General features: G+C 44.2%; 1 pseudogene; it reads left to right on the top strand.

Annotated features, from left to right (window-relative positions):
- LOC105472265 (leucine-rich repeat-containing protein 37A3 pseudogene) overlaps positions 1–26042 on the top strand; it is a 48292-nt pseudogene extending 22250 nt beyond the window's left edge.
- The last annotated feature ends 233 nt before the right edge of the window (positions 26043–26275 follow it).

Here is a 26275-nt window from a genome sequence, read left to right on the forward strand (position 1 = left end):
TAATTTTTTTGTAGAGACAAGGTCTCACTATGCAAGAGTCCTATACAAGGACTCTCACTGGAGTCCAACTTCCTGGCCTCTAGCAATGAATGCTGCCACTTCGGCCTCCCAAAGTGCTAGAATTACAGGCATGAGCCACTGTGCCTGGTCTATTCTTTTATCATTAAATTGTATAGACCTGTAGAGCGCAATAATTGATATTTGGCTGTACATTGGTGTTCTATAATATAATGAAGTTTGAGCTAATCTCAATGTTTGGATATTTATTATTTAGTAATTGAAGTACTTTGCAATTAACACCTTTAAATTAACTTAAAATTTTAAATGTTACAGTAGAAATTAAAATGCCAAGAAGCAGGTGTTATTTTAAAAATATCATTGGACAAAATATTGGAGGTTAATTTAAGACAGACTTTCAGGATTAACAGCTATTTAAAAATTTTTTAAATCATTTGTTGATGAGTGTTTTTTCTCATTCCTGAAATACCTACTCTTAAGTCCTTTTTTTTGGTCTTTGGAAAACGTACTCCTGTCCCGTGCTATTCCATTTTTCTTTTTATTTTTTACCTTTCTTCATTTATACAGATTTTGCCATACAATTTTATTTTTATTATTTTTATTGTGGTAAAATACATGTAATAAAACTTATCACTTTAACTATTTTAAAGTATATAATTCAAGCCACACGTAGTGGAGCCTGTTGTTCTAGCTAGTCAGGAAGCTGAGCCTGGACTCCTTGAGCCCAGGAGTTTGAAGGCAGCCTGGGCAACATAGCAAGACCCCCTTCTCTTAAAAAGTATATAGTTCGGTGGTATTAAGTACATAAACAATATTGTACGAACATCACCACCACCATCTTGTTCTAGAACTTGTTCATCATTGCCACACAATTTTAGCACCTAATTGTTCCCTAGTGTTTGGCTGCCATATTAAGTTTAGGTTTGTAAGAGATAAACAAGACTCAGTTCTTGTCCTCAAGGACTTTACAGTCTAGTGAGAGAAACCTGACATTTATGATACAATGTGGCAAATTACATGTTAGAACTCCCCATCATTGAATTAGAGTTTTAATTTTACTTTGAAAAGGCAAAGTAACTTCTTGTTAGGTTAATAATCCAGTTGTCATATCGTTCCACACACTGAATTCATTTAGGCTAGACCAAAAGACCGAAGTTTTTAGTCTTTTGACTTAGGTCATTGTAGGACTCACAAATCCTCATGCCCTATACTTTATTGCAAGAAAGGAACCAGAAAATTGATATTTTGATTTAAAACCAAATTATGAGCTATTTCTTCCTAATGAAGTGGGGAGATCTGTGAAAATTATGTTTAGAGAGAACTTCTTAGTTGTAACTATCATTTGTTGAAACCGTTTTTACTTTAGTTGCAGTGACAACTCGCTTATGATCAAATACAGCATGATACGGGCATGTTTATCTCCCTTGGCAGATCATCTTGAGGAACAGTTGCTTTGGAAACTGTCAAGAGATTGTTTTTAATTCCTTGAGAAGCCGAGAGGTATCAACTGATTTAAAGTTTAATGTCTTAGCAGTTTTAGTTTACAATAATGTTATCAGACTTGAGCAGTATTAAAATACAGATTTTATTTTCATTATTATGACTTATTTTCTTCATTATTAAAAATTTAATGCAATATTGCTTATCAAAGTAAAACAACACGGCTGTTTTCATCTAGAAGGGCTAGATGTGAGAGGGGTGGAATTGAGAGCAGCTTTTTTTTTTTTTTTTTTTTTGAGACAGAGTTTCACCCTGTTGCCTAGGCTGGAGTGCTGTGGCCTGATCTCTGCTAACTGCAACCTCCGCCTCCTGGGTTCAAGCGATTCTCCTGCCTCAGCCTCCCAAGTAGCTGGGATTACAGGTACCCGCCGCCACGCCCAGCTAATTTTTGTGTATTTTTAGTAGAGACGGGGTTCCACCATGTTGGCCACGCTGATCTCCAACTCCTGACCTCAGGTGATCCTCCCGCCTCGGCCTCCCAAAGTGCTGGGATTACAGGCCTGAGCCACTGCGCCCAGCCTGAGAGCAGCTTTTTCATATTACATATACAGGCCTTCTATAAACGGCCATAAGTCTTCCCAAAGGGTGTTGGGCATTTCCAACGGGCCAAACGTGGCCTGTCATTCTATTTCTCTCTTCCAGCAGCGAGGTCTAGTAGCACGAAGACCAACCGCCCAATGGCCGCTAACCGTTCTACCCGTCGTCGTTTGGAACTTCGCTCGCCTTCCAGGCCGGTTAAAGCTTTTGTCTGTTGAGGTCGGGACTAGGTAGGTCTCGACCAATAGGGACACAGCGGTCACCGGGACCGGGTCTGCGCGGCTCCGAGGCCTAAGGAGAAGGCCGTGCCTGCGTCCTGAGGCCGCCTTGCCAGGCCCTCTGCACCCTTAGGGCCTCCGCCGCGCGGTGTTCGGGCAGCCATCAGGCTTCTTGGCTCGCCACTCCCGCTGCCACCCAAAGGCGCTGCGTCCCGGAGGCTCGGAGGGGTTTCGTCGAGGCCGGGCAGGCTTGGGCCGGGAGACCAGGCGGCCGGCAGGGTCCGGGCTGGGAGAGGCTGACGCCGCCGTCAGTCACCGAGGTGGGGTGGGGAAGCTTCACGGCCTGGGTCCGGCCAGGGGGCAGCCACAACGGGCCCCCGGTGTGTGCAGAGGGTGGGGCGCGGCCCGTCTTGGAGCCCCCAGCTCACCCGCTGGCCTGGGCCAGAGGAGCCTGGAGGGCCCTGGGGGAGCCAGCCGCGCTCTGCCTGTTGGTAAGAATCCGTATAGTTTTCCTAATGTAGTCAGTCTAAGAGGGTTGGTGTCCCAAATGGTTGATAGTGTTTTAGTTGACAATTTCAACACCTGTTAGGAGAAAAGTTCAGATTGCTAGGCCTAGATTCCTAATAAATTTTGTTTTGTTTTGTTTGAAATAGGGTCTCGTTCTGTCACTCATGCTTGGAGTGCAGTGGCTTGATCACAGTTCATTGTTGTCTCGACCTCCTGGGCTCAAGTGAGCCTCCCACTTCAGCCTCCTGAATAGCTGGCACTACAGGTTCACACCACCATGTGTGGCTAATTGAATTTTTTTTTTTTTCAGAAACAGGGTCTCACTGTGTTGCCCTGGCTGGTTTTGAACTCTTGGGTTCAAGTGATCTTCCTGCCTCTGCCTCCCAAAGTGCTGGGATTACAGGCGTGAGCCACTGTGCCCGGCCCTAAAACGTTTTTCATAAATTTTTTAAAAGTTGGAATTTGTGGTGTGGTTTTGATTGTCTACTGAAAAAGATTGCAGTCTCCTTTGAGGTTAAAAAAAAAAAAAAAAAGGAAAGAAAAAACTTCAATAGGCTGTTAATAAATTTGACATTTATTGCTCTTGAAAAATAGCTGTCATCATCTTTTTTCAGGGTAATCACTTTGATCAGTATGAAGAAGGACACTTGGACATTGAGTAAGCACCAGTTGACAAGCCTACAGAATCGATCAGATGATCATTGCTTAATTTCGGGTCTTAGCCAGTTAGGTAGGTAGTGTTCGTGTGACACTTGATGTGAATGAACTTAAACTTATTAATAACCAATACTGTTTAAATTGTTTTCTTGCATGCCATACAGTAATCAGAGTTTGGAGTGTAATGTAATATTTAATATGTTGGGAAATCAGTCCAAAAATATCTAGAAACACATTAGAATTTTGATGGGGGAAAAATATATTTTTGGCCCATACTAATATTTTGTTGAAGGTAGCAAGGTAAAGTTTAGCATTTTGTCAACTGAATAAAGGAGTAAAATGTATTTTGATCCTTTATAGATTGCCCTTTCCTGGGCAATATAATTATGTATGAAATGTTCCTACGTGGAAGTAGAATATGTATGGAAAAAATTTTTAAAAAGTTCCGTTAGAAACAGTTAAGGGCTGGGCACAGTGGCTAATGCCTGTAATCCCAGCACTTTGGGAGGCCGAGGTGGGCGGATCACCTGAGGTCAGGAATTTGAAAGCAGCCTGGCTAACATGGTGAACCCCAACTCTACAAAAATACAAAAAATAGCCAGCTGTGGTGGCATGCACTTGTAATCCTAGTTACTCCTGAGGCTGAGGAACGAGAATCGCTTGAACCCAGGAGGTGGAGGTTGCAGTTAGCCGAGATTCCACTGCACTCCAGCCTGGGCAACAGAGCAAATCTCCGTTTCAACAACAACAAAAGAAACAGTTAAGGAGTAATACATTTTATTTACCAGACTCTTGTGAAACATGGCAAGTTTGGTCTATGTAGCTTAATAAATGTCTAGTTTTTGTCAAAAGTTGATTATTTCTATCTTTTCACACTGCTTAGTTTTGGACACTGATGATATCAGCAATAGAACAAGGAGATTTATTTATCTGACTCAGTTTAAAAAAAAAAAAACTTCGGTTGGACACGTTGGCTCACGCCTATAATCAATCCCAATAATCTGGGAAACTGAGGGAGGTGGATCACCCAAGGTCAGGAGTTCAAGACCAGCCTGGCCAACATGGTGAAACCCTGTTTCTACTAAAAATAGAAAAAAATTAGCCTGGCATGGTGGTGGGCACCTGTAATCCCAGCAGCTTGGGAGGCTGAGGCAGGAGAATTGCTTGAACCTGGTAGCCGGAGGTTGCAGTGAGCCAAGACCACACGATTGTACTCCAACCTGGGCAAGAAGAACGAAGCTCTGTCTCAAAAAAAAAAAAAAAAAACTTCTAAATTTTTGAATATTATTTTCATTTTGAAAAATCCATTTAATTTTTTTAAATTTTTTAAAATTTGAGATCGTGTCTCACTCTGTCGCCCAGGCTGGAGTACAATAGCACATAATCTCAGCTCACTGCAACCTCTGCCTCCTAGATTCAAGCGATTCTTCTGCCTCAGCCTCCTAAGTAGCTGAGATTACAGGCACACATCACCACACCCGGCTAATTTTTGTATTTTTAGTAGAGACGGGGTTTCACAATGTTGGTCAGGCCGGTCTTGAACTCCTGACCTCGTGATCTGCTCGCCTCGGCCTCCCAAAGTGCTGGGATTACAGGCGTGAGCCACCGTACCCAGCAAAAAGCCCATTTTTTTTTTTTTTTTTTTTTTTGAGGCGGAGTCTCGCTCTGTCGCCCAGGCTGGAGTGCAGTGGCGCGATCTCGGCTCACTGCAAGCTCCGCCTCCCGGGTTCCCGCCATTCTCCTGCCTCAGCCTCCCAAGTAGCTGGGACTACAGGCGCCGCCACCACGCCCGGCTAATTTTTTTTGTATTTTTAGTGGAGACGGGGTTTCATTGTGTTAGCCAGGATGGTCTCGATCTCCTGACCTCGTGATCCGCCTGTCTCGGCCTCCCAAAGTGCTGGGATTACAGGCTTGAGCCACCGCGCCCGGCCAAGCCCATTATTTTTAAATAATACAGTCCATTGTTAAAATGTCTGAACTTGTCCTTATCGTCAGCATTTAGTATTTGTGCTTAAGTGTACATATTTAATAAGGGTTTCAGTGAGTTACTGGTAAAACGTGAGTGGGGAAAAAAGTCAGAGGAAATCTGAATCTTTATAACCGTCATGACAAGCCAGCCCCCTTCCCTTTAAGAAACACTAACTAGCTTCTTCCTCAGGAAAATATGAAGGCAATTTAGAGAGTGCAGATATTTTAACTTTAGCTTTTATTTTCAAAACCGTAACATAGTAAAGGATCAACATATATTAATGTTCCCAATTAGGTTGGTATTGTGTGTATTTGTGTGTTTGTGTTTGGGTGTTTACAGAAATTTACACAACCTGGGGTGTTCAACATTTTTCTTCCATAGCAGTTGGCCCGTATTAGCTAGGCAGCCATGATCTGGTTAGTATTGCACGGCCTACCTTTTTAAAATTTCTTCTCTTCTTTCTCTCCACCTCCCTTTTTTTTTTTTTTGAGACGGAGTTTTTGCTCTGTCGCCCAGGCTGGAGTGCAGTGGTGCGATCTTGGCTCACTGCAACCTCCGCCTCCTGGGTTCAAGCGATTCTCCTGCCTCAGCCTCCTGAGTAATTGAGATTATAGGCGCCCACCGCCACGCCCTGGCTAATTTTTGTATTTTTAGTAGAAATGAGGTTTCCCCATGTTGGCCAGGCTGATCTCGAACTCTTGACCTCAGGTGATCCACCTGCCTGGGCCTCCCAAAGTGCTAGGATTACAGGCATGAGCCACGGCGCCTGGCTTCCACCTCCCTAATTTTGTCCTTCTGGTCCAGTGAACTCTGTATAGAATACCTTCTGCCTTAATGTGCTAGCATGATGCTAGACTTAGGCATGGCAGTAATTGATGGCACATGTGATAATGTTGCAGAGGGAGAATTCTCATCGGCTGTTTCATTGAAAGCCTAGTCTTGTGTTTTGACATATGGATAAAATGCCAAGCTCACTTTGCTAAGTTAAAAATCACTGGTTTGTGCCTTGTTCTGTATTATTTGGGGGATTATCGCAAGGCAGAATTTTGTAATGAAATCTGTAGACTAGATCAGTATCTTGTATTTGAAAAATAACTTTTGCCTTTTAATTTTAAAAATTGGGGTTCAAAGTTTAAGAACAGAGCCATCGGAATCAACTCCCCAGTACCATATTCTACAAGGTGCGTGGTTGGTTAATATTCTTACACAAGCTATAATTCTGTCGGTACTCAACAGTAGTAGGAAATTTAATTAGATGAAATTTGCAAGCTAGTATTCATTATTAATATACTCAACAAAGACTTTTTTAAACCACTAAATTACATTATATTTAATATTTTTTAAAGCCTTCTTAGAGGGCTACATTGAAAGATTTTTGGAAAATTTATTCCTGTGGCACATGAGGCTAATGCTATTTTACCTCTCACAATGTCCAGGATTTTTTTCTAGCACATGTTATAGGGAAAACACGATCACAGGCAGTCTAATTGAGTAATCATTGTTGAATAATCTCAATGAGTAGGAGTAGAATTGATACATGCCTTGATTATTAAATAGTGCTACCTTCTCCACTTAAAATAACAAACAGTATATAGTACTAAGGCTGGATATTTAATTTTTTAAATAAATAAATGCATATTCAGAAATGTGTATTAGTAATTATGCTTCTAATGAAAATTTACTTCTGAAACACATAAATATATGTATTATTTGTGATGTGTTAATTTAGGTAGAAGGAGGAGGAGCTTCATAGCCTACATTGAATTAGATAGAAGTAGGACACAGGATCTGGGAGAATAAACAAATATGTGAGACAAAATAAGAAAAAAAGAAGTAGGACACACTAGATTAGAGAGATCTTATTTCTGTTGCCTGGTCATTTGGAAGTAAAATTTTAAGTGTTCTTTTTTTTAAACTTTTTTTTTTTGAACCAGAGTCTCTATCACCCAGGCTAGAGTGCAGTTATGTGATCTTGGCTCACTGCAACCTCCGCCTCCCAGGTTCAAGTGATTCTTGTGACTCAGCTTCCCAAGTAGCTGGGACTACAGGTGCCTGCCACCATGCCTGGCTAATTTTTTTTTTTTTTTTTTTTTTTTTTAGACATGGTCTCATTCTGTGGTTCAGGCTGGAGTGCAGTGGCACAGTCTCGCCTTACTGCAACCTCTACCTCCTGGGTTCAAGCAATTCTCCTGCCTCAGCCTCCGGAGTAGCTGGGATTACAGGTGCCTGCCACCATGCCCAGCTAATTTTTGTATTTTTTCAGTAGAGACAGGGTTTCACCATGTTGGCCAGGCTGGTCTTGAGCTCCTGACCATAGGTGATCCACCCACCTCAGCCTCCCAAAATGCTGGGATTACAGGTGTGCATCACTACTTTTACCTTGTTAAAAGTTATTTTCTTGTGCCTCCTTGTGTTACCCATCATCCTTAAGCCTATTGGATTTTTGATGAATGTTTATAAAACCTTACCTTAAGCCTATTGGATTTTCGACAAGTGTTTATAAAACCTTTTTTCTTTTATTGGTAGGAAAGGGGACCATACTGAATACTAGCCCTTCCTGCAGAGTCACAGAGCTGCCTCTTTTCCTCCAAAAGCAGATAGTTTGAAATGATGGGAAAGGTCCAGATTTTCTGTATTGCTCATTCACTTCCCCTAGGAGGTTGGTGAGGGGAGCAGATTATGGGAGAAGTGTCTATTGTTTCTGTTGCCTTTGTTATGATTGGAAGGACTTAGAGTGGCATATTAAATATTTTATTATAGTCCCTGAGGATTTAAAGAACAGTTTTAACCTAAAGTTTTAAAAGAGAAATTCCACTACCATTTTCTATCAATAGCTTTTTTCTGAGAAGATGACAGTCATCCTCTTGAGTGGTTTTGTAAAAGTGATACTAATGTATATAACCTTAATTTTTTCTTTATTTTTTTCCCCTCTCCCTTTGACCTTTGCTTTCCTTTCACTGTTGTCAATCAGAAGACATTGCTCTTGAGTTTCTCAGCTGGTCTTTACTCGTGAATTACTCATACTTTCACTCTTCTTTAGTAAATACATTACTTACAAGCAGTGAATTGAAAACCAGACAAAAAAAAAAAAAAAAAAAAAGGCCTTCAGTGATTGGACAGTTTCTTACTTTGTGTTACATTTAACTGTTCTTTTGACAGCCCAATTTTTAAAGCCAGGTTCATATGGAAATGCTTTCACTCCACTTGCACTGCTTTTGGAAATAGCATACTGCTTCATCTGTCTGTTTATTTTAGTGCATTCATAATATAACACAGTCAGCATAATGTCTCATCACCACTTAGCCAAGCATTGAGTTTTCTTAAAATAAAAAAAAAAACAACCGTAATAAAATTTTGATCTCACTGTTTTTTCAGTTTGATATTGGCTGCATGCTAGTTAAGTATTATACACGTACACATACACACACATACACGTATACATTGTTTTAAACCAATCAAGTCTGGCCTGGATTTGGTGCTGATTGTTTTTTCATTTCTAGTGGTGGGGCAGTCTTACACTTACAACTTACTTTGTATCATGAAAATACAAAAAATTAGCTGGGCGTGGTGGTGGGCGCCTGTAGTCCCAGCTACACAGGAGGCTGAGGCAGGAAAATGGTATGAACCCAGGAGACAGAGTTTGCAGTGAGCCGTGATTGCGCCATTGCACTCCAGCCTGGCGACAGAGTCAGACTCCGTCTCAAAAAAAAAAAAAAAAAAAAAAAAAAAAGATGAACATTCTCTGTAGCTTGGGTAGTAAAACTGAGGCATTTTATTGTGAAATATTAAAATGGTGCATTCTGTGTGTATACATACAGGAGTGTGCCTATGTAGTTATGTTTGTATTTGCTTGACCATGAAGATAAAAAGTACAAGTGATGCTGTTTTATTTGAAGCCTGAGCACTTCTGGTTTCCTAACCAGAAATTGCTATCTGGTTCTTCTAATGGAATGGAGGGCTTTTCCATTCTTAGACCGTCCAACTCTGAACTTGCTCTGAATCTCAAATCTTTCTCTTCACAGAACAAACATTCAAATGCTTTTCTTCCTTTTTTTTTTTTTTAATATTTATTTATTTATTCATTTATTTATTTATTTTGAGATGGAGTCTCACTCTTGTCACCCAGGCTGGGGTCTCGGCTCACTGCAACCTTCACCTCCCCGGTTCAAGTGATTCTCCTGCCTCAGCCTCTCAAGCAGCTGGGATTACAGGCCCTCACCACCACACCCAGGTAATTTTTGTATTTTTAGTAGAGACGGGGTTTCGCCATGTTGGTCAGACTGGTCTCTACCCCTGACCTGAGGTGATCCGCCCACCTCAGCCTCCCAAAGTGCTGGGATTACAGGAGTGAGCCACCGCACCCGCCTCTCAAGTGTTTTCAAGTGTTTTTCTGTATATTAGGTTCATTAGCACCAACTTCATGACTTCTAAAATGTGACTGCTTTCATGTCCAGATAGCTTGAATACAGGTATCTACCAATGATATGAGGTGGATAATAAATAATACGACAGTGTTGCTTATTTCTCAAAAAAAAATTTTTTTTCCCAATTATATTATACCCTCCTCCCCAAGAGGTGGGCAGAAAAGCATTGTTAATCTTTTTTTACAGATGAGGAAAAACAAGATCAGAGGTGCTAACAGTGCTACAGCCTAGTGCCAGGTCTTCTGTCCCCAATTCTAGGTTCTCACCATGACGATGTTTTTCTTTTCTCACAATCTTTACTTCTTCCTCTGACCCTCCCCACCACCCAAAATACTTTTAATTCTGGAAAAGAAACCCAGCTTCACACTGCTACACTTGACCTTATTGCAGTCAGAAGCTTTGGATGATTCCTCATCCAAAATATTAGAGATGAAATGAAAGCAAAGTAGGCATCTGACAAAAGTTGATTTTTCCCTTCTGCATTTTAGGACCTCAAGTAATGTTTTTCCAGAAACTGCTATTATACCATAGATTCACTGTACCTTCAACAACATAGGCTTATGATCTGGCAAATTAAAAAAAATTTTTTTTTTGTACAGTTGCAAGATTTAATAGAGTGAAGACAGAGCTCCCATACAAAGGGAGGGGACCCAAAAAGGGTAGCCATTGCTGGCTTGAATGCCTGGGTTTATATCCCAATCATTGTCCTTCCTCCTGTGCTCTCAGGCAATAGATGATTGGCTATTTCTTTACCTCCTGTTTTTGCCTAATTAGCATTTATTGAGCTCTCTCTACTATCTGATTGGTCAGGTGTGAGCTAAGTTGCAAGCCCCATGTTTAAAGGTGGAAGCGGTCACCTTCCAAGCTAGGCTTAGGGATTCTTAGTCGGCCTAGGAAATCCAGCTAGTCCTGTCTCTCAGTCCCCCCTCTCAACAGGAAAGCCCGAGTGCTGTTGGGGAGGTTGGCTGATGACCACTCTAACTGCTTCCTGCTAAATTGGGGCACAGTAGGGGTTGTGCAGTTGAGATTTCCTCAGGAGGAGTGCCTTCGATGTCATTAACATCGAAGCATGGACTAGCTAGTGGACCGGTCCAGCAGTCTGCGGTAGATCTTATTCATGGACTGCATCTGGGGCTCCATTTGAAGAACCATTTGTAGTTTTACAGCTTTGATTCTGGAAGAGACAAACTTAACAAGGAGGTTAAAGATACAGGGTCCAAAGAGGAGTAGCAACATTATAACTGCTAGAGGTCCTAAGAAGGGGAGAATCTGCGGCATCCATTGGCTGAGGAGGCCCCAGGGTCCAGTGTTTTGAAGCTCCTCTGCTCTACATTGTATTCGATATTGAATTTCTTTAACTTTCTTGGTGATGATTCTGGATTGATTAACATTATAACAGCATTCTTCCCCTAAAAATAAATAGGTTCCCCCTCTTTTGGCAGTTAGCAAGTCTAAAGCTCTTTGATTTTGAAGGACTACTGCGGCTAGGGAGTTAAGTTGATCTTGCAAGGTGACCAGGAAGTCAGCAACCCGTTCCATGTCACCATTTAGTTGTTGAGATAATTTGTAGTAGAACTGAGTAGAGGCTGTGATACCGCCAATGCCAGTACCTAGTCTGCCTAGCACTCCTGCTCCAATAACAAAAGGAAGAATGGGTACTCTTTTGTTGCAGGGCTTAGGTACGACATGATTGTATAAATCTTGTTCAGTGTAGATGGTCATAGGGGGCACTAAGAATGAGAGGAAGCACATAGATTCTGAAGAGCCATTCAAGCAACTATAGGCTGAGGTACCACAGACTTTTTTGTCCTGAGGGTAGGCAGACCATTTGTGTGGGCGGAGTTACCTACCCGATGCACTGGGAGTTGGTTGTGTCTATAGTAAATTGCTACATTTTACACAGGTGAGGTTTGAGGTATGGGTTATTTCCAGATTGGAAACAAGAGGTCCTACTAAAACAGAAATGGTGTTTATTTATGTACTGAAGTTGTTCCATTGTTCAGGTACAGGGATTGAAATGTATGACCTGAAGTGCAGGGGGAGGCACATCCAACAGTTAGTAGGGTTTTGGGTTGAGACCTCATGGAGCCCAGTGAGGGTGGTATTAAATAGGCTTACCAGGCGAGTATGGGTACAGAGGGTTTCATGTAGTTTTGAGAGATCTAGTCCTTTGTAGGGGTTAGGGGTGCTGTGTACCCAGGTCAGTTGGGAGATTACATCCTTTACGTGTTTTTCTCTTGCCTGATCTTGAACTCCACCCCATCAGACATACTGGTATGGGTGAAGTAAGTCCAACAGACAGTGGCTCCAAGTCCTCCAGGACAACTAGGATTAATCATTTTCCTTGTCCAATAATGAGTATTTGCATGCTTGCAAAGAGTGGCAGAGTTATAGCAGTTGCTGGGTGCGGGCAGTGAAGGTGGAGGTTCCCTTAGATAAACTCCTGTAAGATGGGGCATCAATATTTCCAGGACGCCGCATTCTCCATATAAACTCTTGGTAAGGGGAGCTACTGGTCGTACAGTGGCATGGAGAGGGTGCAGTGAGAGTGAAAGGGGGTAAGAGAACAGTGAAGAGAAAAATATGATAAGGGAGGGCCATGGGGATTTACAATTTTAGTTACTTTCCTCACGGTTGTCTGACAGCCACAAGTCTCCTTTAGCAGTGAGTATGCCGTTCACATCATGAGATGTCCACACAGTAAGATCTCTTCCCTGTATTATTTTAACTGCTTCAGATACTAAGACTGCTACTGCCGCCACTACCCGTAAACAATGAGGCCAACCCTTTGCCACTACATCAGTTTCTTTACTCAGGTATGCCATGGGTGGCAAGCTCCTCCCTCGGACCTGTGTAAGGACACCTAGAGCTATTCGTATTTTTTCTGTGACATATAAAGAAAAGACTTGCCCCATTGGCAAGCATAACACTGGGGCTTGGGTTAGGGTCTTCTTTAGGGCCTGGAAAGCCGCTTCTGCTTCAGGTGTCCATCTTACTAAGTGAGTATTGGCTTTCTGAGTTTCCTTAATTAGTGTATATAATGGCCTGGCTATTTCGCTGTACCTGGGAATCCATATTTGGCAGAAACCTGTTATGCCAAGGAACCCTCTTAGTTGCTTTAGGGTTGTGGGATGAGGATAAGCCAGTATAGGCTGGATACGTTCCTCACTGAGGGCCCTGGTGCCTTTGGATAATTTTAGCCCTAAGTATTTAACCTGCTGTGAGCAGAGCTGAGCCTTTGGTTTAGAAACCTTGTAGCCACAGGTAGCGAGGAAATTTAAGAGTGCTTGGGTGGCTTGATGGCACAAGGTTTCTGAACGGGCAGCTAAAAGTAAATCATCCATGTACCGAAGGACAAGAGTGTCCAGGTATGAGAACTGGCTCAAGTCTTGGGCTAATGCCCGGCCAAATAGATGGGGGCTATCCCTGAACCCTTGGGGTAAAACAATCCAGGTAAGTTGAGACGTTGGGTTCGAAGGATCTTCAAAGGCAAACAAGAATTGAGAGTCAGGATGTACAGGGATACAGAAAAAGGCATCCTTAAGGTCCAGGACTGTAAACCACCCTGCTTCCTCTGGTATTTGGGAAAGCAGAGTATAAGGGTTAGGTACAGCTGGGTATAGAGGGACAACAGCCTCATTGATAATCCTGAGATTTTGCACTAACCTCCACTGTCTGTTGGGTTTCTGTACTTCTAAAATTGGAGTATTGCAAGGGCTATTGCTTGGTTTTACTAGGCCTTGGGCTTTTAGGTCCTTAACAGTCTTTTGGAGTCCTTGTTGGGCCTCAGGTCTAAGGGGGTACTGTCTTTGGTAGGGAAAGGAGGCAGAATCCTTCAGATTAACTTGAAAAGGATGGGCATTCTTTGCTCATCCATATTGTCCTGTTGCCCAGACTTCAGGATTAATTCCTTCCTCAAGCAGGGGACAACAAACGGGTGTTCCTTCTCCTCTGTTCAGGTGTATAATGGCCCCTGCTTTTGCTAGAATGTCTCTCCCTAACAAGGGAGTGGGGCTTTCAGGCATAATTAGAAAAGCATGTGAAAAGAGTAAAAGTCCCCAGTCACAGCTCAGTGGCTGGGAGAAGTATCTAGTGACTGGCTGTCCTAGGACCCCTCAGATAGTGACAGATCTGGAGGACAGTTGTCCGAGACAGGAGATTAAGACTGAGAAGGCCGCAGCAGTGTCCAGGAGACAGTTAACCTCCTGGCCCTCAATGGTCAGGCATACCTGGGGCTCTGTGAGGGTGATGGCATGGGCTGGTGCTTGCACCGGGCACCCTCAGTCCTGCTGCTGGATCATCTGGTTAGTGGCTTCTGACTCAGAGGACCCTCATGCCCTGGGGCAGTGGGCCTTCCAGTGATTCCCTTGACATAAGGGGCATGGAAGAGGGGGTGGCTTATTTCTACTTGGAAAATCTTTTTTAAAGTGCCCTTGCAGACCACACTGGAAGCAAGCCCTATTAGTTAAGCATTCAATTTGCCCAGCTTTTCCCTTTTCCAGAGCCTCCAAAGTCCACTTGCCTGAGGGCCATGACTAAAGCGGTGGCCTTTTTTTATCCCATTTGTCCCGTTCCGTCTGCTCCTTCTGATTTCTATTATAAAAAACCAAGGTTGCCAAGTTCAATAGGGTTTCTAAGTTCTGCTCCAGGCCTAAGGCAGACTTTTGAAGTTTTTTTTCTAATGTCTGCAGTTGACTGAGTGATAAACTTATTCTTTAAGATTAGTTGGCCTTCAATAGAGTCAGGTGACAGGGAGGTATGTTTCCTCAATGCCTCCCTTAGTCTCTCCAGAAAGGCAGTAGGATTTTCTTCCTTTCACTATGTTATAGTGGACATCATTGAATAATTAATAGGTTTCTTCCTAGTTTTCCTTAGTCCTTCCAGCACGCAAGTTAGCGAATGTCTGTGGCACCAATCTCTATGTTCTGATTCTGTGTCCCAGTAAGGGTCTACACTGGGAACTGCCTGCCGGTCTGTGGGAAATTGTTCTCTTTCCTCTGTTGTCATCCTGTCATTGACCTGACTGAGATACCAGAGATCGCCAAACTCTCGGGCTGCAGTTATGGCAGCACTTTTCTCATTTGGGATTAGCGTCTGATTTAGCAGTAACATTATATCTCTCCATGTCAGATCAAAGGACTGTCCTACCCTTGTAAAACATCAATATAGCCATCAGGGTTATCTGAGAATTTACCTAGGTCTATTTTTTTTGCTTTAAGTCTGAGAGAGAAAAAGGTACATGCACTCTGGCTGGGCTGAATTCTCCTCCTCCCACTGCTTGGAGGAGGCATAATCGGGAAATACTGGCACTTTTTGGTTCATTATTTACCCCTTTGTCTATCTCCTTTTTGACCGTTTGGGTTGAAGGGGGGTCCTTATTAGTTGGGGAAGGAGTCAGGGGGACGCTAGGGTAGGGAGGTGGACCCTGAGGGCTTCCTGTAGGGCATAAATCATACTTTTTACATAATTGCGAGTTGTCTCTTAATGAAAAGAAAGTTTGTATGTATGGCACTTCACTCCATTTGCCTTCTTTTCTACAAAAGAGGTCTAGATGTCAGATGGTGTTATAATTTATACTTCCTTCAAGAGGCCAGGTTTCTCCCCGTTGAAGAGGATATTGTGGCCAGGTGGTACTGCAGAAGAATATAAGTCATTTCCTTCTTAGCATCTGAGGGTCAAATTGGTCCCAATTCTCCAGAATACATCTTAGGGGCATTTTTGCCTTGGGGGGAATGTTTCCCATCGCTTTGGAGATCCCTTCGTTGTTGCCAAATGTTACGGGGGAGTCCTTGCTCCCAGAGCTCCCAAGATGGTGGCGGGCTGCTTCCAAAATGGTGGCAAGCCTGTGTTCTTGGCCTCACGGATTCCAAGGAATGGAATCTTGGGCCATGCAGTGAGTGTTATAGCTCTATTTGAAGCCGTGGGTCACGGAAGAGAACCGTGGAACCCAATGACTAGTGTTCAGCTCCATTAGGATGAACCTGGGCACTTAGCTGTGCAGGAACAATGGCAAGCCTTTAGCCTGATTGGGAGTGGCAGTGGGTGCCTCGCTGGATCAGGAGCACAGCAGATACCCTGCCAGATCCAGAGGGATGGAGGTGAGCGGTGGGTCTGCAACAGCGGCAAACAGCAATGGTGGACGGCAAGCGAAAGCTCAACTCGAGCCGTAACAAACATGGACCAAAAGAGAGTGCAGTTGCAAGATTTAACAGAGTGAAGACAGAGCTCCCATACAAAGGGAGGGGACCCAAAGAGGGTAGCCCTAAAAATCTCTTAACCTACACCCCAGATCCCTGTCTATATTTAAGAAAAGAATCTAGGGTGGACACAGTGTTTTTTTCTGTGTTGAGTCTTCTGTGATGGGGCTAGGATTTGTGGGAGCAGAGAACCGTGCAGGTGGGTGGAGCAGGCCGGATGAGGATCTATCAGCAATGGGAGGGGGCCTCCACTTTAGCATCCCTGCCCCTGCTCCTCTCAGAGGGTTGCCTTTCAGTGCATTCAGCTGTGATGGTAGCAAGAACACGGGCACACTGAGGACGAGGAGAGAGGGAGCCTTGTGCTCTCTCTATATCTGAGGGAGGACAGCACAGGTTATGGAGCAGTCTGCAGAGAGGCCAGCTCATCAGGGAAGCGCTTGTGTTCCACCTTGGGCTTTGACAAATAATCCTAAGCAGAGCTACTATATGTCACACTATGGAATGTTCCAAGTAGGTGGCCATGTTTTCAAAAGATGTCTTTCTTCCTTTTGTTGTTGCCATTTCATAGGTTTAGGTTTGGGTGTATGTTTCTCTTCTCTGACTGGCACTTGAATGTTTGCTGACTCCTACTCTGTGTGACCGGGGCATACGGCTGTGAGCTGATGCATGCCGTCCTCTCATCTTTCATTATCAAAGCAGTCTCTTCTTTTTTGACAGTTTAAAGAAGCATCTGTAGGGAATCCAGAAGGAGCCTTCATAAAGGTGTTACAAGCCTGGAAGAAGCACAGGAGCACTGAGCTGACTACTGAGCCGGAGGCGCCCTCAGACAGCAATAGCATCAACTTGTCAGGCTTTGGGAGTGAGCAGCTAGACTTAGTGCCAAGAGCTTGCCTTATTTCTCAGCGAAAAATCTATAAGATGTGGAATCAGTGTTACGTTCCTTAAACTGCTTTTTTCAAAAGTACTAGATGGAGGTAGGCCCCTGGGTATTTTGAAAAACAATACAAAGAGCCCCTCTCTTCAACCTGCCTCCAACAACTCAACTTATGAAAATAAACTGGGAAAGCTTTCTTTTCTGGAAAATGTGTTAGATGCAGAAATTCAAGAAAAACTCAATGAAGATAAAAGAGAAGAAAAAACTGCCATGCTTATACAGTCCAGCCTTCTAGGTAACAAATTTAAACGCCAAATATTTGAAAAGAAATTAGAAACTGCCCAATCACAGGAAAACAGCCTGGCAAAGATTCCAAATGTCGGCAAAAGCCTACGGAGAGTGAACAGAGTCCTCATGGGCCCAAGGAGCATCCAGAAAAGGCACTTCAAAGAGGTGGGAAAGCAGAGCATCAGGAGGGAACGGGGTGCCCGGGCATTCGTGGAGAACGCTGCCAAAGAAAAACGGCTTGGGAGTCCAGCCCCAAGGGAGCTGGAACAGCCTCACGATGAGCAGGGGCCCAAGAAGTTAGCAGGAAACGCTGTCTACACCAAGCCTCCGTTCACACTAGAGCATAAGGCGGCAGTCTTCTCTTTGTTGAAACCCTTCTCCATGGGTGTGCCTTCTGCCTCCACCCCTGCAAAAGCCCGACCTGAGGTCAGAAACAGATGGAAAGACTTAACTTATGCCATTTTGGTTTTAGAAGATGCAAAGGCTAGATGCAATCGTACGTTCTAGAAAAAAATACCGCTTTCTTAAAAGTTGCTCCCATGTGGTCCACAGAACACCCAAGGCCAAAAAGAGTCAAAAGTTCAGAAAGAAAAGTTCTCTCAATAGACTGATGCTCACAAAGAGGCCTCCATTCTCTGCAGCAAAGAGCCTCATAAATTCCCCTTCACAAGGGGTTTTTTGTCTTTAGGAGACCTGAGTCCTCAGGAAAATCCTTTTCCAGTAGTATTTGCTCCTTCAGAACGTTTTATAGAGAACACTAATGTAAAAAACACCACAGCAAGAAATGCCTTAGAAGAAAACATTTTTATGGAAAACACTACTATGCCAGAAGGCACCATCTCTGAAAACACAACCTACAGTCATCCTCCTGTGGCAGATTCCACTGGGACTGTGTTCAACTTAGAGACAACTGTTAAACACACCAGTGAAACACAATGGGAATACAACAACATGGGCACTGGCTTGTCCCCCAAGCCCAAAATCTTCTACTACCCGTTGCCCTTGTCCCCAGGTGACCGGTTTGAAATAGCTAAACCAGCAGCTATGGTCCCTCATCCTCAACAACGATGTGAGAAGGCTCATTTCTCATGTTATCCAAACCTTGAAAATGGACTGCTCTGAGACCCACGTGCAATTGGCCTGTGCCAAGCTCATCTCCAGAACAGGCCTCCTGATGAAGCTTCTCAGTGAGCAGCAAGAACTGAGAACTATATTAATGAAAGCACAGAAGCCCAGAGTGAACAGAAAGAGCAGGACCACACAGAAACACGAGACGCAGACTTTCTCATCATTTAGCATATGCCAGGAATGTTGGGGTGATCAGACCCAACACCAGGTCATGGGGACTATGAAGTCTGGTGGAGTCAAAGGAATGAGACAAGACAAATTAAGAGAACATAGGGTGGGTCCAGGGGGCCAATGCCAGTATGGAGGCTGTGAAGGCTCTTCGAGGGCTCTGGGAGCCCACACTATTTATTGGTAATCAAACAAAGAAGCAGGTGGTGAGGACGTGCGGATGTGGGGGTAACAGGTGAGGACGTGAGGAAGTGGGGGTAGAAAGGCAGCAGTGCATCAAGCATAGCTGTGATGGCTTAGCATATGCTGTGCCACTTGAGATAAGGGAGACAGATTCTTCTAATTCAAGATACAATCAATTTATGATCTTGGGAGAGAAAGGAGCAAGGGGCCAGCGAGTCTGGACACATTCCAGAGGCTACAAGGGGTTTTATGCCCTGAGCCCTGGGTTCTCTCCAAGCCACAAGGGGTTTTATGCCCTGGACTTAGATTATAGTGTGGCAGGGCAGCCTTCCACCCTTTGGTGCAGAGCTGGGTGTTCCATAGGTCACGAGGGGTTTTAGACTCTGGACCCAGCACATGTTCCAAGACTCTTTTACATTATGTCAGACAAGCAAGCCCTGCCTCAGCCCTTCCACCAACAAGGAAAGTGCCCACACAGGAGAACCTCGACTCCCAGACCATAGCTTGTCTTGGCCACGTAACTCTGGCCATGACAGTGATCTCCCACTTTGCTCATTTAGAGAGTGAAATAGATTAGTACACAAGATAAACTGTAGGCCAGGTATGATGGCTCATACCTGTACTTCTAGCACTTTGGGAGGCTGAGGTGGGTGGATTGCTTGAGGTCAGGAGTTTGAGACCAGCATGGCCAACATAGTGAAACCCTGTCTCCACAAAAAAATATAAAAATTAGCTGGTTGTGGTGACACATGCCTGTAGTCCCAGCTACTCGGGAGGCTGAGGTGGGCGGATCACCTGAGCCCAGGGAGGTCGAATCTGAGGTGAACCATGATCGCACCACTGTACTCCAGCCTGGGCAACAGAGTGAGACCCTGCCTCAAAAAATAAAAAAGAACCTGTAAGCTACTCACCTGGAATACTGGGGTATTGAATAGTTAGCTTTCATGCCCTTAGTTTTTTAAAAAAATTGTTCTTTCCTTTTTTTTTTAACTTCACTAAAGAAGTTCCAGGATATGGCTATAACAAACTCATCTTGGCAATATCTGTGACTGTAATACTAACGATTTTGATTATAATTTATTGTCTCATTGAGGTAAGGACAATAATTAATTCAGGTTTTCAGAATGCAGTCCTGTCTTTGTGTAGATTCAGAGCCCACAAACTCAAAACCAAAGCCACTTTCCCACCTGCTGCTACTTGACACTCTTCTTCAGTCGTTTAAGGCTGAGGTATGCTTCCTTCTTCCTGTGTACTTTCAGCCCAAAGTGAGACTTTTGAGTTGGGAAGAGATACTTCTGAATTAGACTACTGATCAGTGTCACCTAATTCTAATCCCAACCACCTTTATTCTAGGCAGACCATACTCACTGCCATGCTTACCCTTCTGTTGGGCACCTTTGTCCTCCTTCCTGTTGGCCTTCTGGTTCCTACCCAACTGTCCAGTCCATAGGCCTCAATAACTCATTTTTGCCCACCCCTGTGGTAGCATTTTCTGTCGCCTTTATCTACTCAAGTAACCGCTTTATCACTTATTATTCTGTATTTTCATTTATAGGATCTTACCTAGCCATATGGCCTGCTGCCTCTGCCAATTTAAAAATAGCATTGAGGTTGTTTGCAAGACAGTCAAGCTGCATTGCAATAGTGCATGTCTGAGAAACACCACACATTGTCATGAGTCCAAACTGCCTGGTGATAACTTGTTACATTATTTTAAGTATTTGTTTTTAAATTTTTTTGTTTTTTTATTTTTTTAAATTTTTTATTTATTTATTTATTTTTTTTTTTTTGAGACGGAGTCTCGCTCTGTCACCCAGGCTGGAGTGCAGTGGCCGGATCTCAGCTCACTGCAAGCTCCGCCTCCCGGGTTTACGCCATTCTCCTGCCTCAGCCTCCCCGAGTAGCTGGGACTACAGGCGCCCGCCACATCGCCCGGCTAGTTTTTTGTATTTTTTAGTAGAGACGGGGTTTCACCGTGTTAGCCAGGATGGTCTCGATCTCCTGACCTCATGATCCGCCCGTTTCGACCTCCCAAAGTGCTGGGATTACAGGCTTGAACCACCGCGCCCGGCCAAACTTTTTTATTTTTATTTTTATTTATTTATTTTTTTTAGTAGAGACGGGGTTTCACCATGTTAGACAGGATGGTCTCAATCGCCTGACCTCGTGATCCACCCGTCTCAGCCTCCCAAAGTGCTGGGATTACAGGCTTGAGCCACCGCGCCCGGCCAACTTTTTTATTTTTAATTGATGATAAAATTTTCAGCTAATGATAAAATTGCTTTATTTTTATTTACTCATTCAGCGTTAAACTCCCTAAATTTCTGAACTCCTCCCTTGCTGAGAGTCAGGTTCTGTTATTATTACAAAATTTAGTACTAGAACTGTTCCATATACGTAAAGGACCAAGAGAAAAGAATGGGAAGCCTAGGGAATGACATTAACATCCACATCCTGTGTACCGTGCTCTCTACTTGGTGCTTTGCCCCCAGTGATAATTTATTCATATAAATTAGCAATGTAGTTTGTAAGCTGGTTTTATATGCATGAGGTCTCAAGTACTCTCTGCCTTACAGGACAGATGTAGATCCAGTTTTGGTTTTTTTGTTTTTACAAGTTTATGAGCATACAAGTGATGCTGTTTCATTTGAAGCCTGAGAGCTTCTGGTTCCATAACCAGAAATTGCTACCTGCTTCTTCTAATGGAATGGAGGGCTTTTCTATTCTTAGACCATCCAACTCTGAACTTGCTCTGAATCTCAAACCTTTCTATTCACAGAACAAACACTCAAGTGCTTTCAAAAGTTTTTCTGTAGATTAGGTTCATAAGCACCAACTTCATGACTTATAAAATGTGACTTCGTTCATTTCCAGATAGCTTGAATACAGGTATCTACCAGTGATGTTGGGTGGATAATAAATAATACTAATACTTGGCTACTTACATAAAGACAGTGTTGCCCATTTTTCAAAACTTTTTTCTTTTTTTTACCAATTATATTCTTCCCTTCTCCCCAAGAGATGGACAGAAAAGCATTGTTAATCTCCTTTTACAGATGAGGAAAAACAAGATCAGAGGTGCTAACAGTGCTACAGCCTAGTGCCAGGTCTTCTGTCCCCAATTCTGGGTTTTCCCCAAGCCCATGTTTCTCCTTTCTCACAATCTTTACTTCTTCCTCTGACCCTCAGCACCACCCAAAATACTTTTAATTCTGGAAAAGAAACCCAGCTGTGCACCGTTACACTTGACCTTCATGCAGTCAGAAGCTTTGGATGGTTCCCCATCCAAAATATTAGCGACGAAATGAAAGCAAAGTAGGCATCTGACAAAAGTTGATTTTTCCCTTCTGCATTTGAGGACCTCAAGTAAGGTTTTTCCAGAAACTGCTATTATGCCATAGATTCACTGTACCTTCAACAACATAGACATACAATCTGGCAAATTAAAAATCTCTTAACCTACACTCCAGATCCCTGTCTATATTTAAGAAAAGAATCTAGGGTGGACACAGTGTTTTTTTCTGTGTTGAGCCTTCTGTAATGGGGCTAGGATTTGTGGGAGCAGAGAACCGTGCAGGTGGGTGGAGCAGGCCGGATGAGGATCTATCAGCAATGGGAGGGGGCCTCCACTTTAGCATCCCTGCCCCTGCTCCTCTCAGAGGGTTGCCTTTCATTGCATTCAGCTGTGATGGTAGCAAGAACACGGGCACACTGAGGACGAGGAGAGAGGGAGCCTTGTGCTCTCTCTATATCTGAGGGAGGACAGCACAGGTTATGGAGCAGTCTGCAGAGAGGCCAGCTCATCAGGGAAGCGCTTGTGTTCCACCTTGGGCTTTGACAAATAATCCTAAGCAGAGCTACTATATGTCACACTATGGAATGTTCCAAGTAGGTGGCCATGTTTTCAAAAGATGTCTTTCTTCCTTTTGTTGTTGCCATTTCATAGGTTTAGGTTTGGGTGTATGTTTCTCTTCTCCGACTGGCACTTGAATGTTTGCTGACTCCTACTCTGTGTGACCGGGGCATACGGCTGTGAGCTGATGCATGCCGTCCTCTCATCTTTCATTATCAAAGCAGTCTCTTCTTTTTTGACAATTGAAGAAGCATCTGTAGGGAATCCAGAAGGAGCCTTCATAAAGGTGTTAAAGCCTGGAAGAAGCACAGGAGCACTGAGCTGACTACTGAGCCGGAGGCGCCCTCAGACAGCAATGGCATCAACTTGTCAGGCTTTGGGAGTGAGCAGCTAGACTCAGTGACGAGAGCTTGCGTTATATCTCAGTGAAAAATCTATAAGATATGGAATCAATGTTATGTTCCTTAAACTGCTTTTTTCAAAAGTACAAGATGGCGATAGGCCTCCGGGTATTTAGAAAAACAAAATACAAAGAGCCCCTCTCTTCAACCTGCCTCCAACAACTCAACTTATGAAAATAAACTGGGAAAGCTTTATTTTCTGGAAAAATATGTTAGATGCAGAAATTCAAGAAAAAATCAATGAGGTTGAAAGGGAAGAAGACACTGCCATGCTTATACAGTCTAGCCTTTTAGGTCCCAAATTTAAATGCCCAATCTTTCAAAAGAAATTAGAAACTGTCCAACCACAGGAAAACAACCTGGCAAAGATTCAAAGTGTCGGCAAAAGCCTGCGGAGAATCAGCAGTCCTCATGGGCCCCAGGAGCATCCAGAAGGGGCACTTTGAAGAGGTGGGAGAGTGGAGCATCAGGAGAGAACAGGGCGCCTGGGCATTTGTGAAGAATGCTGCCAAAGAAAAGTCTCGGGAGTCCAGCCCCAAGGGAGCTGGAACAGCCTCACATGGTGCAGGGGCCAAGAAGTTAACCAAGAAGCACTTCATCTCCCACCCCCCATCAAATGATGCCAAGGAGACTAACTCTTAAGGGGACTGATGTAAAATGCTTCTGCCCAGCACAGGCGTGCAGTTTGTTCACTGCACAAGAGCACTTGGCCGAGGGGGTGAGTGGGGCTGAAAATCCTGCCCATGCTCCATGCTGAGCTCTGGAGACATTGTGGGGCCCTTCCGGACAGACATGGAGGGCTTCTGAAAGTCCCGCATGCATGGAATTATTTTCAAGACCCCAGGTATGTGGTCTGCAGTGGTTCTTCTCACTGTGATTATGGACTAAGGTACTCATTTAGTCCTAATAAGACCAGAGAAGCACATTGTGAGAGGCGTGGGAAATGGCAGCATCGCTCACTGTCTTGTGCGTGTATCTTCCCAGAGGCATTTTCAGATTTCTGCCACGTAGGAGATGCTCATGGTGAACTGAAACTCAGGTACATTGGAGGATTCATTGCTGTGGCCAGAGAAAGCAGAGGACACGCAAAATGCATATTTCCCTTTCTGTCTTCCAGGATGGCTTTTTCTAGTTAAGACAACCACTCTGGCTTAGGGATATGTACAGACTGCCCGGTGCTACATGCGTGAAAAACATGGCACAGAAACGTCACGGCAAGGAGTCTTCCAACGAGAATGACATCTTTCACAAGGACGTGGAGTAAACCACAGAGCCTTCATGGTTCCCATCTAAAATCAGGAGGGGGTGAAAAGGTGAATTGCTCCTTTCAAGAATCAACAACCTTGGCATTTTAATTTCTATCCCAGGGGCAGCAAAGCCCCAACAGAGAAGACTCAAACCAGAAAGTCGTCCGGCTGCTGAGCGGGAGGAGAGTGAGGTCCCCTGGGAGGACCTCAGGCTTCAGGCCTCTGCAAACTTGGGAAACCGCTGCTGAGGTCCTTCCAGCTCCACAGTCCCCAGGCTGGTGACTGATGGGGGAATATGGAGGACAGCTGACCACCACAGCCTGCATGTCTGCTGCTAGCAGGGAGGAAAGGATGACTTCTACCTCCTTTCCATATTCCAAAGTTCACATGACTGCATTTTTTTGGCAGCACCCTGCTGGCAAGGGGGCCTTGACGTGTGGTTCCTGGGCTTCCAGCACCTGCACAGAAAGGGGTGAAATGAGTGTCACGAGCAGCCACCACTCTGCAGCACAACTCCACATCCAGGCATGGTGGGGAGCCCCACTTGGAGGTGTCCTGGTGCCCTACCCACTTTTTGGTAGGCATTTGAGTGTCCAAGGCTTTGCAGAAGAAGCAGGCTATGGTGGAGTAACGTGGTGGAGAGGCCTGGAGAGGTGTCATTCTAGCTGGGCAGTGGGTGACACGCAGTCATCCCCTTAGTGAATGCTGGGCCGGCTGCTGTGCTCTGTGTCTCCCTGCAGGCCTGCGGATCCACCAGGGGGCTCCGTTCCTTCTGGGCCAAGGCTGAAGAAGCCGCGGCTGCACCAGAGAAGGGCATCTGGGTGAAAGTGGAAGCCCACATGGGCCCGCAGAACTGCCTAAGGCATCTTCAGGTGAGGGCTCAGAACTGGCAGGCTTTCATTTCTGCTTCATTCCATGGCCAAAGCAAGCCACGTGGGCAAGTCTGAAGCCAGGGGTGGGAAAGTACCCTCCACCCACAACGAAACCATGGCAAGCAGTAGGTGCAAAGAGGGCCGAGGAATTGGGGCCAGTAGTTCTATCTATCCCAGTGAGTGAGGAGCCCTGCTTTGGGGGTTGCACAGCTTGGGTCTGTTCTTGCAGTGGTGTCTGTCACTATGAACACACCACCATGGATTGCCATCAGGTCAGGGACCCTGACAAGGCAAGAATCATGTCCTCTGCACACAACCCCACTCCCTTCCCCACCATGCCTAACACCAAGCCTAGCCCTCAGGGATGACTCAGGAATATTACTGAGAGCATTTTAGGCCATTCCTTCATTATCCCCATGTGACTTGTTGATAAAGATAAGTTCCTCTTCAAAGTTCACCTTTTTGAATAAAAGGGATTTCTTTAAATATTTCTTTTAAATCTCCACAGCTTTTCATATCTCACACTAACAGATCTTTTATTCTACTAATAATTATTTGTTAAGCCCAAGTAGTTGTTAAATGGAGTAAAATAATAAGTATATTTTGTGTTCTTATATTGTAACCAAGGCCTGTCTCATTTGTTCCCTAAGTCTGTCCAGACATGCCTGAACATGCCCAGGCATGTCCCAGCTTGCAGCCTATGCCCCTTCCTTATTTGGAAATGTTATTGCCTCCCTAGTTTCCTGTAAAAAAAATCCCCTCCCTTCCTTTGTTCCCCATTGTACCTTTACCTATTTAGGAAAATTTCAAGGTTTTAGCCAGTCAGGATCAGTTTAGATTGTGAGGTCCAGCTCCAACCAATGGAGGTAGGACACAGCAGTAGAAGCCCAATGCGTCAGGGATAAAAACTCCTGCCTTTCTTTGTTCAGTGTGCTCTCATGGCAATCCACCTTCCAAGAAGCACCCTTTCTGCAGAAAGTAAATTTGCCTTGCTGAGAAAATTATTTGTCTAAGTGCTGGTTCTTCTTTGTGGCACTGAGGAACAAGCATTTGTTTGTAACACTTGTTATGAAATGTAGATTGGACTGGGCGCTGTGGCTCACACCTGTAATCCCAGCACTTTGGGAGTCTAAGGCAAGTGTATCACCTGAGGTCAGGAGTTCAAGACCAGTCTGGGCAACATGGTGAAACCCCGTCTCTACTGAAAATACAAAAATTAGCTAGGCATGGTGGT

Source organism: Macaca nemestrina, chromosome 17 (genome assembly GCF_043159975.1).
Source record: "Macaca nemestrina isolate mMacNem1 chromosome 17, mMacNem.hap1, whole genome shotgun sequence".
Taxonomy (NCBI): domain Eukaryota; kingdom Metazoa; phylum Chordata; class Mammalia; order Primates; family Cercopithecidae; genus Macaca; species Macaca nemestrina.